The sequence below is a fragment of the Pempheris klunzingeri genome, chromosome 23 (genome assembly GCF_042242105.1).
Source record: "Pempheris klunzingeri isolate RE-2024b chromosome 23, fPemKlu1.hap1, whole genome shotgun sequence".
Taxonomy (NCBI): Eukaryota; Metazoa; Chordata; class Actinopteri; order Acropomatiformes; family Pempheridae; genus Pempheris; species Pempheris klunzingeri.
This window is the reverse complement of record NC_092034.1, coordinates 10,709,059-10,734,929: the sequence shown is the minus strand read 5'-3', so window position 1 is coordinate 10,734,929 and position 25,871 is coordinate 10,709,059. Positions and strand designations below refer to the sequence as shown.

General features: G+C 41.8%; 1 protein-coding gene across 1 annotated transcript in view; it reads right to left on the bottom strand.

The window, feature by feature from the left end:
* Nucleotides 1-15,862: 15,862 nt before the first annotated feature.
* Nucleotides 15,863-25,871, bottom strand: part of sec24d (SEC24 homolog D, COPII coat complex component) — a 367,406-nt gene continuing 357,397 nt past the window's right edge. Inside the window, exon 24 of the transcript XR_011585946.1 lies at nt 15,863-15,873. The gene's annotated coding sequence lies outside the window, so the exon portion shown is untranslated. The remainder of the gene's footprint in view (nt 15,874-25,871) is intronic.

Sequence of the window (25,871 nt, the reverse complement as noted above, 5' to 3'; positions counted from 1 at the left end):
GATGAACCTCTGTGTGCATTGAAGGAGCCCCTCAGGTGAAAAGCAATTGCCATCTTCACGTGTATTGGAATAAGTGCATGGCTTTCTACATGCTCCCCTGTAGAGCAAGTTTGTACTGTACATAATTTTAAAATTCAGAGAGAGAAAGCTGCACTTTAACCCACCATTGCAAAGTCCATTAAAACGTGTGCTAAAACTCTAAAAGAAAGTTCTAAAAGAGACTGATATACAGATGCATATTAAGAATGCTTTCCTGCTCTTTCCCTCTCTCCTGCTCTCCCTCACTTTCTCCTCTCCCCTTCATAAAGGTCCTAATGAGTTGTCGGCGGAGCTGAGGCAAGACATCCGTAATGTGCCATGAAATATGTAAGCCAGGCCTTTTGGAAAGTGTCTGTTTCATGCCCCCTCCTCTATCTCTTTCTCACTAGGAGAAGGAGAGGAGGTTCCTCTTCTCTGATTAATGTCCACGGCAATGGCAGCAGGGGCAGGTAAGGGGGCGAGGCACAGCCCAGTGTATGAATCCATACCGACACTCTTCCTTTCCCCCTAATTAGATTATTGGACTGATGAGGTAGCACCAGAGATTAAGTCCTTCATCAGTTCTGAGAAGGGAGGGAGGGAGAAGAGACCAGGGGGAGGTGCACCATCCACTCTTCGTCCTCACCACATCCACCCGCCCACTCATTCCCTCGGTGCTTCTCAACCACTGTAAATCTGCAAAGCAATAGCAAGTGACCAATGAGGAAGTGAGAGGTTTCAAACACGAGTGTGGTCTTTATTAATCTGCCGTACTAATAGCTCGGAACAGAGCTGCATCTTCAGTAAAGAATCAGAGTTACTATCTACCAGCTGCAAACATGTAGGAGCAGAATCAAATCGTGATTTGTGCACGGATGTATGTGTGATTCATTTTTACCTGCTTCCTCATACCAGGACAGGCAATAGACTTTCAGCAATGAGGGGTCATTGAACACCTTGCATAAAAAGGTCCCACTACCCCTTGGCCTTAATTTATGGGCTAGACCTTTCTGGTTCTTTTTATATACGCCCAATATACATTCACCCTCTGCAAACTGACATAAATCCCCCCCCCACCCCCACCCTTAAGGCTCTGGTATTTTAAGGCCTTGTTTTCAAAGTTAGAATGGCAAGCTCAGGGCCAAGCAAGGGAGCCGGCTCCTACCACTTTCATGTTTTATGACTCCAGGGTATTTCTTTTTCTGTGTTTCAGCAACTGCTGAAAGGTTTGATCTATATGGCTGGAAACTATATGATCGGACAAAACGTGTAGAAGCTTGAAATTGTACTTCTAGATCAGATCTCTGGGAATGTACCCCTGGTGTTGTTGGAGGGATAACATGTATCAATGCTGTTTCATGCAATGTGCCGGATCTAGCAACAATTTGTCCTCAGCCTCAACTTTTCCAGCTACCAAGCAGGCTTATAAATTACCACTGGCTGCGTGGTGGAATTTTGGCTTTGCAGCTCACAGAGTGACTGGCAGCCACCATCTCACGCCGTGCATAAACTTACATGTACAAATGTGTGCTCTACTGGCGTGTGCACAGCTGCTGGGGAACTTCATTGGGGGGATCGGAGCATTGGAAGTTAACAACTGCAGACAGCTTCTAGTGCATTTACCCTCCCCCAGGTTTCAAAGGCTCCTGCATGCACATTAATGTTGTGCCTTAACAGTGAAACTATATTTGAATTTAAAAGTGGCAGCATACATGTCATCGCTTATGTGTGTATAAGAGCATGTGAGCACGTGTAAGAAAGTGTCTATGGGTTTGCCCTCTTGCCCTGTCTGTTTTCCATGCCACAGTTGGACTTTGGCCAGCACCCCTCTTCCTAAAATATTCTTAGAATTATGACTCATGATGACTCTGAAAATAAGACCCTTGATGTGTTGTCGCACCTCCCTCTTGATTGCAGTGTCACCATTTTATGAGAGTGTCTATTTTTATAGAATGTTGCAGTTGGTGTGCAGTTGCCAGAGTCCAGATGACAGGTCAGGTGATGTCCTTGGCAAACATAGTTGAAACAAAAGGTGTTAGTGCTGATGACCCAAATCACAAATCATTTCATCTACATGTGGTAGATACTGTACTGTACTTACCCAAGCTTAGATTTGAACATAAAGGTTATTATTTTTGGAATATGATAAACACATAGCATCCCATTGTGGTCTACTGCTAATAGTTTTTCATTAAAGAACCTTACACCTTCATAATCAGCACAAGTTGAATTGGCCACAGTGAAGTCTTGATCTACAGTGATCCATGCAACATAGTTAAGGATTTTTTAAATCCAGTTGTCGTGTCTCTATGAGGCTGCAAATTATTTATGACCGTTGTCAGACAATGTGCCTGTTTTTGTGTATGTGTAGTCATTTGGTTGGAGGGGATGCCGTGGTGGAACTTGCTGGATGATTTCCAGAAAGTTGTCGGGTGTGTTTTTCTGTATTTACGGTTTGTGCGTGCACTCCCATGAATGTGTCCTCTTTTATTAGGGCAATATCTGTTTTTAGATACAGAATTTGCCACAAATAGGGAGCACTATCTCAAGGACCGTGCACTATTTTAGAGAGAGGTCTGAATTTAAGTGTGCATGAGCGTACATTGTTTCCTACAATGGAAATCACTGTAATAGCTATAGTTTAAAATGAGTATTGTTTGTTGGCACCTATTGTAGATTGTTTTTCCTCTTTTGTAGTGGCTTTGTGCCTGCAGTTGATTGGCTTAGCAGTGTGCCAATTTGTCTGTACCAACTTTAAAGCTTGTTTTCAAAACACATGCCACCTCTGAAGAAACATATTAAGGTTTTTGTCGAGTTTAATTTAAGTTTTTATTTTTCACTATGTCCTTACAGTCTTTCCAGAATAATGTCTGCCAATCTCAAGAGTTGTCAGGATCTAAAATACAGCAAATGTGCAATTTTGTCAGTGGTCAAGGAGCTTACATGAAAAGCAGGCCTTTGATGTAAGTATAGTCTTGAAAGTGTGGAAATTGTGTAGTATTTGGGAAAGGAAACATTAGCATTGTTATTAACTTCCAGTATTTGCGTCCTTACTGCAGAATCAGAAAATGTAATGTGTTTGTCGGTAGGTGTGTTTCTACGTATGTGTCTAACTATTTTTGTAGGTTATTAGGTCAGAGGGGACGAGTTCGTTTTGAAACAACTGGAGCTTCCCTGGAATATTTCCCGGAGTGTGTGTGTGTGTGTGTGTGAGAGAGAGAGAGAGAGAGAGAGAGGAGCATCTTGGATGTCAGCACGCCAGTCCGTGAGTTATTACATGGTGACAATGTTACAACACCTCGGTCCCTTGTAGCAGGCAGCACAGCGTCCAGCACAGTGTCCAGATATGGCCAGGGTCAAGTAAACCAATGCTTGTGGTTCATCACCGCCAAGCTGAAATAGTATATAGGCACAATTTTTCTTGTAGGACAGAACGTGCTGTGCATGTTGGATCAAGAAAACGTATGAAAGGACAAGAGGTCATCCAATACAATGGATTTCTGTTTGAGTATGAGTGTGCCTGCTTCTTGGACATCAAATTTACAGATTTTATATTGCTTTGTTTCACAAATCAACCTTTTTTTCATCGGTCTGGCATGGTGGATCTAAATACTCCAAAACCCAGTACTTAGCCCGCATAGCATTGGAATGGAGGTCAGTTGGAGGCTCAAATCAGAATCCAAAACTGAGCTGATTTAATAAAATGAGGAATAATCTTTAGCTTCAGCTCGGCATTAGCTGTGCACACAAAAAAAATTTAAGCAAGGTGAATGGGATTTATTCTAATGAAAATACTCTATTGGGGATTGTAGTGGACTTCTCTTGTTACGCTTTTATGTACACAAGCTTGTACCTTTAACTTTAAGGAATAAATATGGTATTCTTGTCTCTTGTACTGATTGTACTGATTGTACTGATTCACCCAAGGCAATTTCATGCCCAACCAAGCCACAGAAGAGCTCTAAACGCCAGATGCCTAGCATGTCTGTATAGAAAATTAATGCTTTGCTTTTGACATGAAAATAACCTAACTTTGTAACTCTATATTGACCTCTCCACCCAACAGTGCACATGGTTTTAAATACACTTAAGAGGTATGCCCACACAGTGGAAGAGTGTATTCAACAGCAGAACGTGAATGGGCACACTGAGGCCTCGAAGAGAAGAAATCAACTTTTATTTTATGCAAATCCAAATCAGGCTTTTTATGTCATTCATTCATAGGTCCTGACTGTGTGTTTTGTAGCGTAACCGCACAACATGAAACGTGGGAAAAGAGAGAAAGAGCACTCTCCCCTCCGGCGGTGTCTCTTGGGGAAACATGCTGCCTAGATCCATGGTGAAAATAAAGGAGTACAGGGAGTGTGTTTTTTCCATTTGCTACCCCCCCCCTCCACTTCCGTCTCCCACTCTCCCCAGGGTTTCAATTACTGTCTCCCTTCACCTCTCATTAGCGCAAGCAGGCCGCTCATTCTTAATGCTCACACACGCACACATGCGCAAACACACGCACAAACACACAAACACGGAGTGGAGCACACATCTAAACTCAAATGGAGCATAGTCAGGTGTACCACGCACCAGACACACACCCCGCTAATTCTTATATGTTCCATGTTGAGCGCTGTAAACACGGCGCTGTGGTTTCCCCTGTGTCTGTAACTTGTGTGAAAGGTGCTACTGATAAACACCAGTTCCCTTCCATCATTCATATTCATCATTTTCTATCAAATTCAGAGCATCTTACCTGGAACCACAGAGCATCTTGCATGATTGATGGTGTTAATTATCGCAGGCTGATGTTTCACTTTCTTTCTCAAGGCGGATAAAGTTCCAGCAAAATAGTGAAACTTATGTTGTTGCCATCACTTCATGCATCAGACTTAAAACTATGCTGGCATCACTTAATACCCCTTCTTTATATACTACTGATTTCCCATTTTCCTACTTAAGCAGTCAATTTTCCCCACATAACAGACATTCAGTTGAGCGAGCAGTCATCAATGCTCAGAGAACCAAAGTTACTGTTTTGACCGACACAGATGAACAGGGATATTGTGGTGGATATAGCCACTTAATCTCAATTTAACACATTTTTGATGCAGTAACAATACGTTCAGGGTGATATAAAGCTTGAAATTTGAGGTAAATACATGAAATACACCATCCTCTGTACATTTGTGTTTACCTCTACATTACCGCAGATGACCCTGCACGTCATCCTCACGCAACTCTCAGTGGCCCCGCATCCCCACATCACTCTAGTGGACAAGGAAAAGGGGTCTGGTTGAGACATCTGAGTTAGCCAGCAGGCTAATTCTGCTAATACAGATTAGCTCCCTTGGGAACTGCTGTATTGATTGGACAACAAAGGCTTGGAGAAAAACGCTCCAACATTCAATTATCCACACCGATAGACATAATTCTACTCCTCCCTCTTTTCCTCCCTCTCCCTTCCCCCTCTTCTTTCCCCTCTCTCTCTCTCTCTCTCCCCCTCCTTATTCCTATTTCTTTACTGGAAGAATCAGGGAGGTCAGAGGAAGAAAGCAGACATACATGCGTGTGTGTGTGTTTATCTTATTGTGATCCTATCTTTGATTGAGAGCAGGGGAGTGTTTGGGTGTTTTTGGTCTTCAGCCTCTCTCTCTCTCTCTCTCTCTCTCTCTCTTTCTCTCTCACTCTCGCTCTCTGTATTGCTTACTTTTATTCAAATTTCCATTGTTTGTTTATTTCAACATTTACAGATGTGATTTCTAATGTTCAGGGGAAATTGTGTTAATTCCGCTCCTATGCATCAAGTAATGATAAGGATATAATGTCAACATGTGACATATGCAGTCCTGATTTCCCTTGAGGATACAGTTGTAATGGACTGTCTGTGTGTATGTATGCGCATACAAAAATGTTAAATGGGAGAATGAGGGAATGATGTTTTTGTGCATTGTTGCATGTTAGTTGCATTCTAATCAGTTGAATATGACAGGATGGGGTTAATACATGCAATTAAGAACATTTTGAAGATAGTTTGCCATATGAGGAACTGCCCAGGTTTTTGAGATGCCGTTTTAAGGGTACTTTAAGTATTTTATTCAACACTTTTAAGTTCCCTCCCTACTGTTTCCCCACCTCAATGCCAATACAGTTTAAATAAGTCATCCATTTCCTGTGTGTAATGTGTGTGTGTCTGTGTGTGCTTGCAATGCGTCAAAATCAACTGAGCATGTTTGCATCGCCATGGCTCTGCACCCTCTTTACACAGTCGCAGTGCTAGCCCTCACTCATTAGCTCCCGCCGTTAAAGCTAACTCTGATTGCCTCCGGTCAGAGCTGTGCGCCAGCTCCTATTCCTCGGGATGGGAGGCTGAGAGGCGAAGGCTTCTCATTTCCCGCAGCCAATGACACGTGAAGGCGGCGCAGGTAACAGATGCATCCGCAGAGCATGTATAAGCACACGCACGCTAACACACACACACACAAAAGTTTCTGTCACACGCACACACCCGGGTCATCACCATTAGATGAGCGTGGCGGTGCCTGAGTGAGTGAGGTAAACGACTCATGATCTGAGAGAATTATTAGCTAATGGCTGGAGCATGTGGACAGGGTGATCTCTCAGAGGGTTAGGCAAAAAAGGAGAAAAAGAGGGAGAGATGAGGAGGAGTAATACAGCAACGCAGCTAGAGGAGCATAATCAAAAGAATACTTGCACACTTGGATCAGCATCGTTGGGTTACATTCATATGTCTGTCACCTAATGTGAAACTTGATTGGTCTCTCTTTTCAGAAATGACGAGGCTTATGGACAGGTTAGAGCGTATTCTTACAACAGAGGTTGTCATATTGCTTGTGCCTAATTCATTACCCATTACAGAAAATGTTAACAAAGCATTAATGAGCTGCTGACTTCATCATCCTAACTTTAAAGAACGATGTCAAGGGAACATCCCGTCCCACTTTGTATGCCATTTCAGTCTTCTGAGCAGAAATATGCTACACAGCAGTGTTTCCTCATAAAATCAGTTTCATCTTACACCTGATATGGTTGCGGCTACAACAGTGTAAAGCTAATTGTAATGTACTTCCATGGTTTGTACGCAGTTTAATTGCTTGACAAATATAGCAAGGTTGGTAGATGAAGGTCTGCTTGGATTCTTGCAAAAAAGAAGTGCCTGATGAAACACAAAAACTGTTTCTCTTCAGACACAAAGGGAAGGGTGAGGTAAGCTGGAGGATGGGCTCAGGGGACAAAAAATATCGGTCAGTTGGTCCACCACTTCGGTCCACCCTGAAATATTTCATCAACTATTGGATGCATTGCCTTGAAATTCTGCACAGACAGTCATGGTCCCCTGAGGATGAAGCCTACTGACTTTGATGATCCAGTGACATTTCATCCAGCGCCACCAGTAAAGGTCAAAGTTTTCACTTATCCAGTAAATATCTCTACATCTACCAAGATGGATGGATACAATTGTTGGTATAGACATTCATGGTACCCAGACAATGTATCCTAATGGCTTTGATGATGCCTTCACTTTTCATCTTTTTGGCATTGAGTAGAGATGTCCTAAGAATTGGTACTTATTGGTACTATATTTTTAATAGATCAGCACTAACTAAAATGAAGCTGACCAAATCAGACCTTCTCTTTACTGTACCTTACTATGTGTTGCCCACCTCTGCCTGCTGATGCTGCAGCTGTCTTTTACAACAGCCAGCCTCTACAGTGCAGAATATGGGAGTGAAACATAATGTGTGAATGTGACAACTCATTTAGGTAAATATAATCATTGGATCCAACGTGGATTTGGCAGATCCCCAATGTCAAAGGATCAGGGCCTAAAAAACTTGGGACATGCCTTGTTTTAAGTAAACTGTGTCAACAACTGTTACATTGATTGCCATGAAACTGGGTACAAGCACTTCTAGTGCTACTATGCATAACTAAGATGGTGAATTCGGCAAACGTTATACCTGCTAAACATCAGCATGTTAGGATAGTCCTTTTTTCCCATGGTGTTCACATTAATTATGACTCAGCAGGCTGCTCAAGTGGGACCAGTATCACTAGAAGTTGCACCTTGGCCAATAGCATTTTCATAATCTGTTTTGTGGCCCCCTTCACTCTTGGCTTGAGCCAAACAAAACCACTCCAACTGGACAGAGGTGTCAGTCCAGCATGAAAAGACGGCACCTTATCACACTAACGCATCACCCCTTTCACAACCACCCAAAAGTAATTTCAGGGTTAGGGCAAGGGAGCCAAGTTGTCCAAATGAAAAGGCCCTCGATGAAGAGAGGAGGCCATTTTCCCGAGAAGCCGAATTGACTGTTGCAAACAAGAGGCATGACCGAGATGAAATTGGCTCACCTGAATCCATTCCTGGAAAGGAGGGGGGGAATGGAGAGATGAGAGGAGGGTGAAAGCGTGACAGAGACTGGCAGAGAGAGACACAAGAAGACAAATGAGACCATGAAAGAGAAAAAGGAACGGGTGCGGGTTCAGGGCCAGCAGAGAGGAATAGAGATGACAGGAGAGTAAAAGAGAGGAAGAGGGGATATTATATAATTATATAGGTAGAGGATGGAAGACTGAATTTTCCCCTCAGTGTCATTCATGGTCTTATCTTAACCACAAGAGTTGTTATAAAACCTTTGGTGAGAGTAATATCCATTTTACCACAGTCTCTAAGCAAGAGCCCCCCACCCTCTTCATCATAATTAATAGAACCTCATCCCAGAGTCAAAATGAAATATTTACAACTCATCTGCTGTGTGTACTGGGTGAAATCTATTCATGCACATTCATATAGTCATATTACTCTGATCAAATCAAGGGATTATGTTTGAAAACGTTATCTTATTGAGATAACTGATGGTTTGAATTTTTGCTCTGTGTACCAAACCCAAAATTCATTGTGTAGATGCAGCCATTGTGTGTCTCCTTCCAATCACTGTCAGTCTTGAAAGCTGCATATTTAAACGGATAGTAGCCTTGATATGACCAGAGATAAAAGCTGGTGTAAGTATGATGCAACTTTTTCCCCCCATCTCATGATCATAATTGCACAGCATGTTTCTCAAATGAATTTAGAGTCTGGAGTCTCTCCTCAGCAACTTGGAAACTCAGTGAAAGTTTTTGCTTGGCCAGTAGCAGACTTTTATAGCCTAGCATAATTGGGACCATAAACCTGGTCTGAGCCTCATTCAATAATGATTCCTTGCTCCAAATACCTGCTGGCCTTTAGCAGAATATTACTTATTAAGCACTCCAAAATCTAGCGGAAGTATTATCTGTAAGGTCAAGCGTGGAGAATCTTTCAGAGAGGCAAGGCTTTATGAGCTCGGCTTCTCTTACATCTCTACGCATTGCAGATGGCATGCTAATGGGAAGTGGCTACCATTCGTAGGTTGTTTGTCCTCTCCAAGATGCAGGCAAATATACGTTTTCTCTCTTAGAACCATCTAAAAAGTGTCCATTGCCTCTTATTCACTTACTTGTTCCATGAAGTTCTTGTCATACCTTGTTTCTTAGTATAACTGTTGATTGTATTGTAATGATGCAATAACCATCTTGTTTGCTTTAAATTTCCTCTGAAGTAGCTTTGCTAGCTTTGTATTTTTTTCTCACTGTGTTCAACAAATGTCACGCATATCTCTATACACTTCTAGTAGATCACACTTATACTCAATGAAATATTCAAATCCAAGATGCCATTTTTATAGCTCAACAATTATGTCTGTGTAATTCAGTCCAATGGAAACCTTTACTGGATATCTTGTGCATAATTTATACACATTTCACTGTACTTTGATTTATTTGCTATGAAAGTGAAATTTGAACAATGCTTATCTCCATGTCATGTTGGCACAATGATGGACTAGACTGCATGAGGTCTACTTAAAAGTAGAGCAAATGGACAATGTGGTTCACAGAGCAGAGATATAAAGGGACAACCCACAAGGAAAGTGATTTTTGAAGCATCTGTCACTCATGTAACATGTAACAGAACACATCTTAAGTTTCCATTTGATTACATTTAACAGTCCACACAGATGCCAGGACACGGACATGTGATGCATGGGACTTCTTTTCTTTGTTCTTTTTTCTCTGCTGCAAGCATAATCACAACTGGCACTTGTCCAAATCACACAAATCTTCAAATGGCTACATGTTGCAAATGTAACTATATCTATTATCAATTATGGGCTTCAGGTTCACAATGAGTTTTCCGGCATCACTATGGATAGATTTGCACTGCCGACGATAAATGATAACAAATACAATGATCAATCCATGAAGATGTAATGGTTTTCTCCCTGTACTCTTCTCATGGAGCCTACTTGAAAAGTACTTTGTTCAGCACATTTCAGATCCCTCTCAGGATCCTTCTTAGGAGCTTGACAAGCAGCTGTTTCTGAGGTTGAAAGGAGGTTAAAAACGGTGTAAATTGAATGTATAGATGCTTCACTTCGCTTGTGGACTCCCATTAATGTTTAACCATCAAAGCGTGTGCTGGGTTGTATTCTCTAAACACGCCATCCCTGCTGAAGTGTCTTTAAGCAAGGCACTACATCCTTTTACAGCTAGAGGAAGGCTGTTTTATAGTGAATCCCAACTTTTGAGTCAAATTCCTGTTGAGGATCAGAAAGTACTGAGAGAAAAATGACACTAGCATCTATAAAACACAATATAAATTCATAAATTTGCAATTTCAGTTCTACTCTTTGTTTAAATACAATTCCTTCCAGTTCTTGATGGATTCTATTTGTTTGATTCAGGAGCACACACTCCCACACACCCACACACATGCATGCACACACACTCCCCGATGCAATTCACTAAAGAATTGTTTGAGATAAATCATCCCTGGTGTAAGCAGGGTTTCATGTTCAGAGGGTAATGTGTGTTGGTCTGCCTTGTGACTGTTATACTATTTCCCTGATTGCCTCATGCTCCAAACATAGTCATTTGACATTGTTGTGTTGTATCCCCGTCTCAAGCAGAGTGACGGTGGATTTGCTTGATTTCTTTAAGACAAGAGTTCAATCATCCCTCCAATCCCACAGTGTCACATCAGATTTTATCACACAGGATATTCAAGGGTATGCTGTGTGATTATCCCCTGACAATACAGATAAAAGCTCTCTCTCTCTCTGTTTCCCAAACACATTGCTCAAAGACACACACACACACACACACACACACCCATGATACACAGTTTTGAAGGCTCCCGCGTGCTTGTATATACACCCACACACCCGCAATGAAAACCAAACCTTTAATGGTGTATAAACCATCCCCCCCATGGGTCAACAGAGAATACAGGCAGCCCATGGAGGAGCAATTGTTTCAATGCGGGACCCGTAGTGTACCCATTGTGATCCAAGGCCACTATCATCTGAGAGACGGAGAGGAGAATCATCCCTGAAAGAATGCCACAGATCGCTTCCCCACCCTCGGCTTCCTCTCCCGGGAGACTGGCAAAGAACAAGGCGAATCCATCCGATCGAATGTCACGCAAATACACAGCCCCCACGTCCAGCAGTCCTGTGATTGCTGTTGGTATACCCTGGTTATTGACCCGTGCTGTGTGTGATGCGTGAGTTCCTGAGACTGTATGTTTAGGGCCGTGCATGTGTATGGGTGTGTATTGTTTGTTTCTGACGGATTGGAAGGCCATCAGGCGCTGAGCTGACCCTATCTCCAAGGCTCGGAGGCTGCATGGAGAGATCAGAGCGAAAGCCAAGCCCACTGTCTCCTACAGAGATGGAGGAAGGATGTGTGTGTGTGTGTGTGTGTGTGTGTGTGTGTGTGTGTGTGTGTGTGTGTGTGTGTGTGTGTGTGTGTTTAGAAACAAGATGACATAGCCCAGAGCCCCTCTGCAGCCGAGTCCAAAAGATAAGAGAGAAAGAGAGATGGGCAGCTCCACAGATGGTGGAGAGCTCTGGTGAAACTGTTGGCGTGCTTAGATGTGCGAAGGATGACACTTGGTCACATGTATATGCATATTTAACCACATAAATCTTGACAGAAACTTAAAGTCAAATGCAAAATAGGGCGTCTAGTCACTTCAGGCTGACTTTACAACAAGGTGATTTTACCTGTTATTTAAATAATTTAAAGGCTGAGCCTGACTTTATTGTATATATTTCTTATTATCATCAAATCCCATAAACTGACCAAAACCAACAATGTATGTCTGTCTCTCAATACTTTCTGACTTGTTTACCCTGTCTGTGGCACTCAGCCTCAAGCCCATTCATTCCAACACAAGACACAAATCCTAAAAACAAATCACAAATATATATTTGAAATTATTCAAATTCATAAGTAATTTCTTTAAAAAAGTTGGGGATTTTAGCAAAAGTTTCCAAAACAGGAGTAACAATCAGAGCTTTATCATTAATGTCATAAGTCCACATAGCAAGCAAGCTGCCAACCTGTGTCCATGAAAAATAGTGATAGAAATATGGCGACAAGAGTGGATGAGACTAGTGCAGCTATACAGGTTGTCAACTATATCCTCCCTACTTGTGTGCTGCAGATGTACAGCACCCACACTCATATAACCGGATTTTATCCATTAAGCTAAACGTACACACAAACATCTTGCAGTGAAAAGTGACTGGCACCCTGGGCAACAGCTGCTGTAGGCCTGAGGCTCCCCTCACAGCGCTGTCTAATCCTTATGCAGGTTAATCCAACTCTGACCTCCTCTAGTCCTCACTGACCGATCATATCTCCACCTCTTCCTCTCTCTCCCCCATACGCTCTGCTCATACAGTCATTTTCAGCCACCCTTGTCTCCCATCACTCGCAATCTCTTTCTCACCATCCTCCCTCTATCCCTTATATAGCTCTTATCTCTCTCTCTCTCTTTCTCTCTTCTACTTTTGACCCCACCTTGCTGTCTCTCTTCCTCTCCCCACCTCAGAGTTGCCTTAAGGAGATTTCAAAGCCCATTCGGCAGCAGTTCTAACTGCCAAACTGATGGCCAGATAAAGTCCCCATTTACCTTGTCCTCAGTTTCCCATTAAAGCCCATTTTTGGGGACCATAACTTTAGAGGAAATGGGACGGAGCGTGGAGAAAAAAGAAATCAGCCACTCGGCCACCCTTAAGCCCTTTTCGCTGTTTATTTGCAGCAACATGAAGGAGGAAAGGAAGTTTTTAGAGGAGGAGAGGAAGGGAGAGAAGTAGAAATAGGACTGAAAAAGGTGACTTGAAGTGTCAGTGGCCCTGTCCCCATAGGAAGGCATTGCAGTGCGTAGCTGCACCCTCGGGCAAGGTAGCTTCATTGGCAGCAGAGATGGATGATCCGGAACACTGTACACTGTGTGCGTATAGAAGTTACAGTCTTTTTGCCAGCACAAGGGCATAAGGCACTCTAAGTAGCTCAATTAAAATGTATATTTTCCTCATTTACTGCCCTCCTGGGTGAGCTGGAAAGATGACAGTAAGGTTTTCTAAAGGTTGCACGGGCCGTTGTGCATGAGGGCATTTTGGCAGGTGAGCGCATTTAAAGGGGCATATTTTAGGGCAAAGGCAGGGGGTAGCTTGCTTGTTGGCACAGATATATACCGTGCAATGGTGCATGCCACATGTGGTCCCTAGAGAGACTGGGAACGGTGCCAGCCCAAGTTGGCACTGTCACCTTCAATGACTTGGGCATCACTGCCACCATGGGGGGCCTTTTTTTTTTTTTTAAACAATTTATTTGCTCCCAGGGGATTGGCACATTTAAGTAATTATGTGTTACAGTAAATTATTTTCGCCCATTAAGAGGCAGGATTTACGTTTACTCTGAAAACTGATAACCTGAAAGCATTGCTGAAACTTTATTAAGTCTCACTCCACTGAAATGTGGCTCACCTTAACCATATTTTAATTAACCCATACAGACGAGGCAGTGTACACGGAGCACAGTGCATTCCACAATGTAACCTCACAACTATCTTGTGTGTTCTACACTCTGAATAATTACACTACATTGCATAGTTTGAATAATGACATAAAAACATTGCCTGAAGCAAACAAGCCTTCCAAATTAAGTATTTGTTGAAAACGTCTCTTTCCCGTCCAAACGTTTTACATGAGCCAAAGCTTACAGCTAATCCAGAACCTTAACCTGTTGCTGTCTGTCGAGCATGTCAATGACCATGTGTGAGCTTTTGCACCGTATGTCTATAAACAGAAAAAAGCTTGCCATTCTAACTGTCAAGAGGGAACCAACTCAAGCAGCTGAGGGTAGTCATAAATATTTGCACTGAAACCACAAGGCCTCATGATGAAAACCCCATGGAGTTCTTTTTTTAAGAGACAGATACAATCATATCTGTGTTGGGTTGTTTCACACGATTTTAGCTAATATTTGTTTGCGTTGACTACCTACCTTTGTGCAGGCCGAGTGCTCGAGCTCAATAATGCTTTGGTTGGTTTGGGAATTAAACTAGAATCTCGGACTACACAGCAATCGTCAACCCATCAACCTGTGACCCAAAGCATTGAACTGAGTGACTAATTAGGATCAAGATCTCTATTAGGTGTTGAAGCTGTGTGGTCTGTTTACCCTAAATGTAAATTAATTTGTCTTTAATGACAAAGTCAAATAAGAACTTTACACACTTCTGTATCAAGTATACTGACAATTGAAAAAGGGTAAAAGCAGTGTAAAAACCATTATTGTATCATAATTCCCCAAATAAAATCTATTCCCAAAAAAATGAGAAAATTAAGGCAAAGAAAAATTATGAGTGAAAGGATTTTTATTCCCTGGAAAACTGAGAATTGGGATGTATGTAAGGTGCCGCCACACTTTATCAGAAGGATATCATATATCATCATATTTTATATACTTTGTTTACATGGAGGTTAGACAAAGATCCAAATATTGTATGTGCTGGCTTTTATGTGAAATCAAAGCCCTCCCGCTCCGTCTGCTCAAGGTCCTTTATACCTTATTATTCAGTGAGATTGTTATTGATGGCCACGATTTAGGTGTGAACAAATACCCAATACCCACAAATAATAAAATCAACCTTTCTTTCACACTCTCTTTCTCTGTCCCTTCCCTCACCTCATGTATGCACATATGTAGTCATACCCACAAATATAAATCTTACCTGGGTCCCTTGGTATCAAAGGAAGACTATATTTGTCCCCTTGGGCTGTTTTTCTGTGCAGTGCAGCAATCAAGGGCCAGAGAACTGGCTGTTAGTCCAGGATTAAAGCCAGCCCTCTCCACATCCATCAGGGGATAAGGTTACACACAGCCCTGCTACTCAGGAGAAGACAGACTGTAGCTCTGTCTTTGGACCAGATTGATCCTCCGCAGCAATTTTATAGATTGTAGGCAGTGGAGAACTGGCTTTTTGAAGGAATGCTACCCCTACTTCTCAGTTAGTCAAAGAACAGACATGGATTCTCTCTGAGATGCACATGCTATTTACTGTAAGTCTGGAGGTGTTAGGTGAGGGAGTCAAAAAACACGACATGACATACTTTTTTAGGGATTTGGAAACTTGAGTAACTACAGGATCACATTAATGACAGGTTCATAATGGATGCCTCTCCAGAGTTGTATTGGAGACCAGGGGTTCCATTACTTTGGTAGTTCGTGGGTATTTATATGGGGATTATTGACAAATGACAACCCGACAAGAGTTTCCTCCAATGAAATGTCAGTCAAGAAAACTGAGATTAATTTGACATTTTTGCCTCATTAACGAGATAATTTGTTTGAAATTTGTCCACTTAACTGAAATATTCTTGAGGAAAATAGTCTTTGGTCCTGGTCAGCTCACATATCTGCAGCTATCTTTCTCTGGCAGCTTTTTTTTATTCTTTTACCGTCCTCCGCCTCGCTATCTCTCTGTCCCCTCTAGGCCTGGGAAAGAGGGATTACCGCTTGTTGTCACTGAGCACCCCATGCTAACCTGAAACAAGCTTGCTGTATGATAGACCTCCCCTTTTTTCCTTCCCTCTCTGCATACTGCCACGTTGCCCCTTTCAAATGGAGGGCAAACCAAGCAGATAGCCTGGCCTTATCTTATCCTCATTCCCTCTTTCCCCCTGACAAGATGAAGAAAGAACAAGGCGCTGTAGTGGGGGAGGGAGAGGAGTATCTGATGCCTTAACACTGTCTTATAGTGGCTGAGGCTCAATGCGTGCACTGGTTGCGTGTAAGCACTTCTAATTGCACACTGGGTTGAATGTCCGATACATTATGCATTGTGTGCATAGATAGCTGGAGCCTTTAAATGTAGGAGCCGTATATACAAACTAGCACGCGCATGACCATTCCATGTAACATCTCCCCCACATGCAAGTACTTGCTCTAGTTGAGGGATCTACACCTCAGGGTGTTCAATGCTTAGAAGGCCTCTCTCACCCCCTCTACTTCTCTTTCTGTTACCCCGCTCTTCCTTTGCCTTTTTTGTGATACATGATTGATCTATGTGCTGCTGGACTCAGGTGGGCTGTTTTTATGCGAAGCATTTCTCAGAGAAGGCTTGTGCTTTAAATGATTTATGGCTGCGTGCTCTTTTAGTGCAGGTATCTCTGTGCATTTCTGTGTCCTGGCATGGCTGCATGCGTGTTAACTGGCATGTTTGCAGCACTTTTGCATCATAAAACATATGAAATATATAACGAAGGTCAGCACGAACACAGTGAGCTCAAGGAGCAAAGATTGCTCATGGAAACAAGAAAATTTAATAATGTGGACAGAGGTAACATAATGGACACTAGTCAGGATTTGAAATGTATTGCCATAAGAGCAAAAAGGTCCATAGTTCTAGGAAAGAGCTTGAAAACACAAATGAAATATATGGAATTCCTCAAGGCTCCATTGTAGGCCCAATCACAAACCACCGGAATCCAATCTCAGAATAATAATAGGAATTTCTCTCAGCTTGACAGGCAAGTCCGGCAAGTCTGGCAAGCTTAAGGTTGAGAGAGTTACTGCGATGTAGTGCAAAGGTCCTGATCCACATAGAACACTCCTATCCATTAAAAACCTTGTCAAAAGACCACTTGGTTCCCAACAGAGCCAGCCAAACTAGGGCATGATTCTCACTTATACTGACCACCCGCTTTTTGACAATCTGCCAGAGAGAGAGTGAGAGACCCTTTAATGTAGGCCCCCAAGCCCTGTGAATGAGGTCAATCCATTTCCTGGGTGTGTATGTGTGTGCATGTGAGGAGTGGAGGAGGTGAGAGTGTATGTGGGTGGGTTTCCCCATAAGTGCCAATTAGTGGCTAAAGGTATAAGCATCAGTCACAGGAGAGCAGGTGGAGTGCTTTTGGAGATATCTGTATTAGATTTGTGATTCACATTTTCAGCATTTCAGTGAATTCTGAGCTTATGAGAACCCTAACTGTTTGATTATCTTTTTTAAGATTATTTTTATGGCATTTCAGGTTTATTGGACAGTAACGTAAAGCAAAAGCAAATAGGGGAGAGTTGGGGAATGGCTTACTGCAGAGAGTGATAGCTAGGCTTTAACTTAAGATGCCAAACTCAGACTCATAACCACACTATATAGCCTTATTATCCATTGCGGCATGAAGCAATCCCACTGTGATGATGTTTTCCTTGAGCCTACAGTGCCTCTATGCTTTTTCAAACTAAATTATCTTTGTGACTCCCTTCTCTATCTGTCGGTTCCTGTCTGTCTGTACACGCTATGTGGAACATGTAGTCTCTCTGAGCATTCAATCTGTCATGACACTGCTACACTTCAGTTCTGTTTTGGCACTCCACTCTCTCAGCATGAGAGAATAGCCACTCCCTCTCACTCTGTCTTCCTTTTTGCCTCCTTGCTTCCTCTTGTTGTGTTCCCTCCATCTCTCCCTGTCACTGTGAATCTAACGCCTGCGAACACAGACAGCTCAAAATGCACCACAAATAAGAGTGTTGGTACTGTATTTATTGGCGTGTTAAAGGAAAGGGGGAGAGGAAGGAACCAGGGGTGAAAAGCAGTGAACGCTATGATCAAGTAGACACTAAAGACACAGACATACACACCAACTACATTCCAAGTAAATGTCAGCCTCTTTGATATTCTGATGGTTCACCCTGATTTCTCTAAGCAGATGATGCGTGGCCACTGCAAATGAGAATATGTAGCAAGCACGTACTATTTTCTCTCATATGTCCTGTTAATTCAGCTATGAGGGAACACAGAGCCAAGTTGGGCCACTTTGCAGGCAGACTTGTGGGACCCGCATGAAGTTTTTAAAAAAAACACTTGCACCATCCACATAACTGTGGAAGTAAGAGCAAGTGGAGATGTAAGGTGTGAACGTTAAAAGGTTCACAGTGTAGGTGAGAATCAGACTTATTCAAATATAAACTTGTAATAAATTGCCTGGTTCTTCTCTTCTCTCACATTATATAGTGTAGGACTTCCACAAGCACGAGAATCACATTAATGGTTAGATTTTAGTTAAACAACACAGCATATCATGGCCGAGACTGATGGTATTTTTGTTGTCTATCAAGTTATTTGCTTGCCTACGTGTTCGTGTGTTTGTGTTTATTTTCACCGTACTAAAAATGCCTTGAAAGAAAAATTAAAGCTTCATCAGCATATTCACTATAAGGGGAATGGTTTTGGTTGAGCATCATGTCACTTCACCATGTGCCTAATTGTTGATTTTAGTTTAGTTAAATGCCTTGATAAGCCAACATGGAAAATAAGTCCTTAAAGTTCTCTAAAAGTCATATACAATTCGTTAACAATCTTCTTCCTGTGCAGTTCATCAATCTACTTTTGTATTTTGACATTTTTTTTTAAATGTTGTACTTTTTTACTTTGAAATCAGAGTCTGGAAGTGGCTGCCAATGTTCTGCCAATGCTGTAGATTGCTTACTGCCACCAATATAATGTCTCAGATTTACTGAAGAAATTGTGTTAATATGTCTTTATGCTTGTTAACCACAGTTGGAAGTTAAAGGTACGGCTGTAGCACTGTCAGGCTCCCAAAGCAATACCAGCTGCTTTGTTTTATTTTTGGCTTTTTTGCTCAAAAGATATTGATGTTCACAGTGCACATGAATAATTGAAATAGTGACATGATATCTTTTGGTTTCACACAACACATTTTTTAAGTTTCTAACATTATGACACTTTATATTTTCTTTCATTAATAGTTAATATTCTTAGTTAATATTCTATTGTCATCAATTTATAAGGCTGCTTTGGTTTAGATTTTATGTCATGTTTTTGTTGTTGTTTGCTGAGTCCTCCAGTGGTTCATAGATATGTTGAAACTTGAAGCAGCCTTTCACTGAAAATATCTATAAAATGGAAGAACTAAAAATTTAATGGAGATTCTGTCCATTTTGGGGCTGTTTTGTCTTGAATGTACTGTAAACACTAATAACTCTTTGGTTTGCGTGTGTTAACTTGACTTTGCTTTGATTAGCTCCATAGAGCCTGTATCTCACTAAATTTTGCGTCACCACATCATGAGTGGAAATGGGTCCACACCCATTGCCAGAAGACAATTATGAAAAATTGAAAACGGGCTCAACATAGATTCTACCAGGCATCTTTTTTTATTTTGCTATCAAGATGTCAGTGTTTGTAACTTTACACAATACAAAGCTTCTTGAAATTAAGAATCAGGTTACACTCAAGCTAGCTAATATTCTGAGTGTAAAGTTTTTTTCAGTGCCAATCTGCATATTCAGAAAAAGATTAGTTTATGATCTGAGAGAGAAAAGAGAAGGATCACAGCAGGCAGCTGATAATGCCATTGGAACTTCAGCTTCCCTTTGCCCTGGTAGACGTTGCCAGACTGCTCTCTGCACCCCCCGTATCTCTGTCCCCTGCCAAAGTGTCACATCACTCACTCCGTATGTTGCCAAATATTTGTGCGCGCGTGTGTGAGTGCATGAGGAGGGGGGTCTGGATATTAATTCCACCACTGTGAGACAGTCCTTTCGCTACCTTTTTCCTTCTCCCTCTTTCCCCACCTCTCATCTCTGTCTGGCCCGGCTCTCCTGAGCTCAAGTGAGCCAAAGTTCAGCTGAAGGGCAAACTGACTTTACAGTAGTAGGCAAGAGAGTCATGTGTCTCACTGGGGCTGACGGGCTACACTCCTAATTGACCCCCCCCTTCTTGGACACACACACATACTCAGTGATTTTTTTTTTTTTTATCTGATTCCATTCCACCAAAGCTGGTGTTGACAGCACAGAGCGGTTTATGGGAACAGCACGTCCATTCTTTCTAACGCCTCCTAATCACTGGCACTCCTCCTCTCTGCTAAACCTGAGAGGGGAGAAATGAGGAGAGACAGAGGGAGAGAATCAAGGAGTATGGAATGAGATAAAAAGAGGAAAAAAAGCGAGGGCTGAATGGCAGGGAATACCTGCAAAGGAGAGACAGGAGATTGTGAGAGACAGAGGAGATAAAGAGGAAAGGAAATGAACATGTCCTATTAGTTTTTTTTTGGGGGGGTGGACATACATTATGGAGTAATATTTAGGTGGGGGATAGCGTTGGTGATCAAGACCCTGTCTGTTTCTGTTATCATGCCCCTTCTCTGCTCGCCCATTCCCCATCCTGAAGCCAAGAGGTAAAGCCAAACCACCAGTCAATCTAAACAGATACAATAGCTGCAGGCCAAAACAATGCACAGAGGAAAAGAGAAAAAAAGCAGTGTAAGTAGGCAGAGATTGGGACAATGCGCGAGGGAGGCTGCTGTGAATTGCAAATGTGGTTTGGATGCTGATATGCACATGCATTGCTCAAACACACAGAGACACAGAGACACACACACACACACATGCTGATGATGATGGGAGAGAATGACATGCTGAAGCTAGGCAACGTGTGTGTACATGGGATCATGTTTTCTGTCACCCAACACACAAACATGCACACTCTTCACATGCACTTGTCGTCCACGTCCCTGCATATAAATGCACATTTAGCACTGAAAGAAATTTTGAAAATTGAGTTACTGTTTAAAAGAATAGTTTGACATTTGTCTCCCTTGTGCTCTCTTGCTCTCTTGCTCAAAGTCACATGAAAAGATTAATATCAGTTTCATATGTGTACGTACATTTGAAGCCACACCCAGCAGCCATTTAGCTTAGTATGTAGAATGGGAGAGGGGGGAAACTAGTCTAGTCAGTTTGGCTCTGTCCAAAATCCGTTTACCGGCACCTCTAAAGCACACCAATTAACAACTCATTTGTTTTTTTCATACAAAAGCCCAAGTGTAAAATGACAACTTGTGGTTTGAGTGACTTCCTGGAGTCCTGTCGTCAAGAAATTTGAAATGTTACAGAATATGCAGCTCTTAATTCAGGAATGCCAGATTTTGTCACAAACTATTTCTTGCCAAGGTGAAGGCCTCTCTCTCTCTCCGACAGATCTCGAGAGAGTTATCCATGCTTTTATTGCGTCTTGGTAAGACTGTTGTAATTCTTTGTATGTGGGTGTAGTACAGTCATCTGTAGTTCGCACAAGATGCAGCCGCTTGCTTCTAACTGCCTCTTTTCACTGGCATTCTCAGTTTTTATTGTTTATGTTCAAGGTTTTAAATGAGCACCACCCTATCAGGCAGAACTCTTACATCATCATACCGCAGTTAGAGGTCTGAGGTCGACCAACCAGAAGCTTTTGGATTTTCCAAGATCGATGCGCAAACATACAAGCAACCGAGGTTTTGCTGTGGCTGCCGCTGATCTCTGAAACAGCTAACCTGTTCATATAAGATCTGCTCAGACCCTAGAAGTTGCTGCTGAAGACCCACCACTTCACAGGGTCTTTCAGTTCAAGTTGAACTTGACACCTTGACTTATGTTATTCTTAGCATGCTCACTGTTTTCTTTTACTTTTATTGCCCTTTATTATTTGCATTTTTTTATCTTGGTATCAAACCTTCAAACAAAGAGCAAATGAGCATATTCTGTCCAATCTAAACAGGCTAGTTTTAAGATTAATGAAACACAATCGTACCATGCAGTGATCCCATACCACATTATATTATAAATTGAAAAAGTAATAACAATAATGCAAATAACATTATATCAGTGTAAAGAGGCATATGACTTTAAACACAAACACTCGTGATTCAATTTCCAGAACATTCCCAGCCACCTCAAACTTAGTGACAGATTCATTAGGCTGTATGCATGCACACTGATCTCATGCTGATTCCATGGCACGCAATACAATGGTTTGCCATCGCTAATCTGGCATTAGAAGCCAGGCAGCATATTTTGCAGTCCTGCAACGCAGCTTATGTTCTCTCAACAGGGAGTCGAAGGGTTCTGGCTGTGCTTCCTCTCTGTTTCTCTGTATCTCTCTCTCTCTCTCTTCCTCTCTCTATCTGTGTCTGTCTCCCCCACTCTCTAAATCACACTAAAACAAACCAAGGCCAAAAATACTGCAGTCTTGCATTGTTCCTCCAACTAATTACAAGGCAATGCATGCTCAACCTTCATTTATTAGGGACAAAAATAACACCAAGATAGAGAATCACAGCACTCGTTTGGAAAACATGGTGAGACAAAAGGGAGTTAATTAGGACATGAGAAAAAAGAAATGGAGAAAAAGTGAATGAAACAAAAGGCAGTCATCAAAACTATCCCTTCTCTCGACTGTGCTGCATGAAAAGGGCATGTCAACGAATGACGGTTGTGGGAAAAAAAAAAAAACAAGTTTTGACTGATTTCAAGAATTTGACAATTTTGACTGGCTGATCATCCTTTGCTAAATAGGAAATTTTTTTTTTTTTATGGCTCATGATTTTCAAAGAGTGACAGTATGAAAAGTGAGCGTATCATTAATGAAGCCTGTATTAACAAGAAAACTGCAGACAAGAATCTCATCTTCTCCTCCCTAACAAGCGGCAGTTAATTTGACTGGCTATCTCCCCAATTTAATCTCCATTTGCTTGTATCTTCACTCATTTCTATACGTCACATAATTGATTAGTTGGACTAATGGTACATGGGTCTGTGTTTTTTAGATGTTAATCTGAATGAAACTGAATACATAATTCATAACATCACATGAAATTGCACATGAAAATTATGTGTGTAGAGCTTTGAAAAAGAGGGAAATGCCTGCATATAAATGTGAGCTAAAGTGCCAGCGTGTTTGCTAGTGTGACCATTCCCTGTATCAATTATTCAAACTGACAAATGGCCACAGGCCGCCTGGTGTTTTGGCCAATTACAAACGGGCATACTGCGGGGCTAAACAGGGCCAGTTTTTTGCCTTGGGCATTTCTCCTGACGCCTCTCACACAGTGTGACAAGTCAGGACCCAAAACAGAGTCATCGCCACAGGTGGGGTTGCCGCCTGAAGTCGACCAAAACAAACAATCCCCAAATGTCAAAAGTAGTGTGGGTTGCTGTATCAGTGTGTCCATGTTTGCTACAAACAAACGTGTGTGTGCATGTGCAGTGTGTGTCACACTGTGGTGCTAAGAAAACCATGGGCCATTTCCATGTGATTCAGTTGGTGTGTGTGTGTGTATTGCTTTCCTCTTTTCTCTCATAACTGATATTTTTGCCGTATCATGACATTTTCGGGAGCATACCTCAAGGCCTGTATTTATGTTACAGTGCAGCTACTTTGTATGGGTAACAAGACATATGCACATTGACATTCTAATACACAATAACTTGGCAAAGAGCTGAAGTTTCATCCAGGAGAGGAAAGAAAACATGTCTTTTCTTGAGCAGATAGACCCAGTCTAATCTGATTGGCTGGTCACGTTTGAAGCTGTTGTAAAACGTCCAATAAACACACACCTTTGACCGCATAATAGTTGATTTAAATATTAATGCACTAGCCAGAAATCATCTCTTATGTCTCTACTATAACTATATTGCTCTGCGGGACAATAATAGTTCATACAAATATTACAAATCTAAAATAAAAGATTATGTTCTTTTTATATTACATCGCATTACACTTGTTACTTTGGCTTTATAGAAGCTGTAAGCCACAAGAGGCCATGCATTAAATTTATTTTAGGACTGTTTCTCATGGCGTATTGCTCGATTTTGATCTAAATTCTTTACCAAGCAGGGAAAAAAGACAAAAAAAAGAAAAAAAATCATCCATTCTCACTTGCGGTGTCTTCACTTAGTCTGCATTAAGCACCTCTTTCCAGCCCACCAGCTCTGGTCAGGTTTCGCAGTTGGTCCCTTCTATCCATAACGCATGGATTTGCAAATGAGCAGGGGATGTGGGGTGGGAGGGGGCGTGTGGCGGGATCACTGATCTCATTTGCATAAAGACCCCTTCTGTGCAGTGTCACTCTCATCACCTCGCACCCAGCCTGTGAGAGGGAGAGAGAGAGCAAGAGCGTGTGGGGGAGGTGGGGGGAATGGGGTGGGAAGAAGAAAGAGAGGGATCCATCAGTCGTTCTGTGAGGCGTGGGAGTGGGAAAGCGTGGCCTGTCATGAATCACCTCACATTCGACATCACAATGGAGTGATAGGTCCAAAACAGCTGGCCCTATGATCAGTATTGATTTTTCTGTCCTCCTCACGGTATGTGTGTGTTTGTGTGTGTGTGTGTGTGTGTGTCAAGGTTTGTGCAAGATGAAATTTCTTATGAGTGAGAGAGATAAGTGAGAGAGTAGGCGGGGAGGAGCGAGTGTGAATGATTTTCTTCCCTCTCACGTCTAGTGCTGTGTGATTGTGTAATTGGCTAGTATTACTCCACCTCCGTGTATGAGTGCACTGTACGTATGTGTGTTCATCACTCCACTATAATGTTTGCTCAAGCCTGGGCCTGGTGACGTCTGTGGGAGGTTAGTTCTCCAAGCCAAACAGCCTGTTAGCCAATAATTCAGACGGACTAAGGCCACTGTGGACTTTTACCACAGGGACGCTCAACCCCTGACCACCTACGAGCTTGCACACATGACTGTGCATAAATGAGTGTAACAACTCCAAAACCTCTGTTTGGAGCTTTTTCCCCACTGTTCATCTGTTCTCTTTTGAATTTGACTGTACTGTGGAGAAATGTCGTAGGATTATTTAAGATAAATTGTCACCCAAGGTTCAAAATTAACACTTGTCATCACCTAAACTATCACTTGTCGCCAGTCTGCTGCTAGCTACCGTATTATTATTATTATTATCGTTAATTATTATTATTTTGAAATAGGGTAATTGTGGTAGAGAGTGAGGAGACAGAGGAGGATAGAAGTTGATTAAAATGGTTAATTATCTGATAGCTTTACATAATCTTCAAATTCATATTTATGATGGACCCTGAAGTACATTTAAAAGCAAAAACTTCAATAGATACTTCTTGAGTTGTATTCAAGCGTTAATTGAGTAAGCTTTAAACAATATATTAAAATATAAGTATTACTAGTGACTCTATTTAAATCTGATTTCAACATAATTCAATAAAACAAACTAATGTAATGCATTATTTTTGCCAGTACAAAATAAGCGTCTACCAGTCCCCTTGGCCAGTGAGAGCTTATCAATATTTATATAAACACAATATAATATCTCTATTATGTCTTGCAGTGCCTCAAACTGCTGCAGGCTCCTCCAAAAAAAACACCAATTTTATTTTACATGTACATGTATTTTATTTTTGTAATCATGCATTCATTTTTCTTTTTAGCTGAAGCTAATATAATGTTGACATCGCATGGTTGCACACTCTGGGTAAATGCACTGTAAATGATAAATGACTAATTGCCAATTCCCTTCTCAGTCCACTCAATGGCTTTCATTGGAGTGTATTGACTCAACTAGTCTCAGTCTGCCGGCTGGTAGAAAGACAATCCCTTCCTGACACAGTCTCACACACACACACACACACACACACACACACACTCCCACGC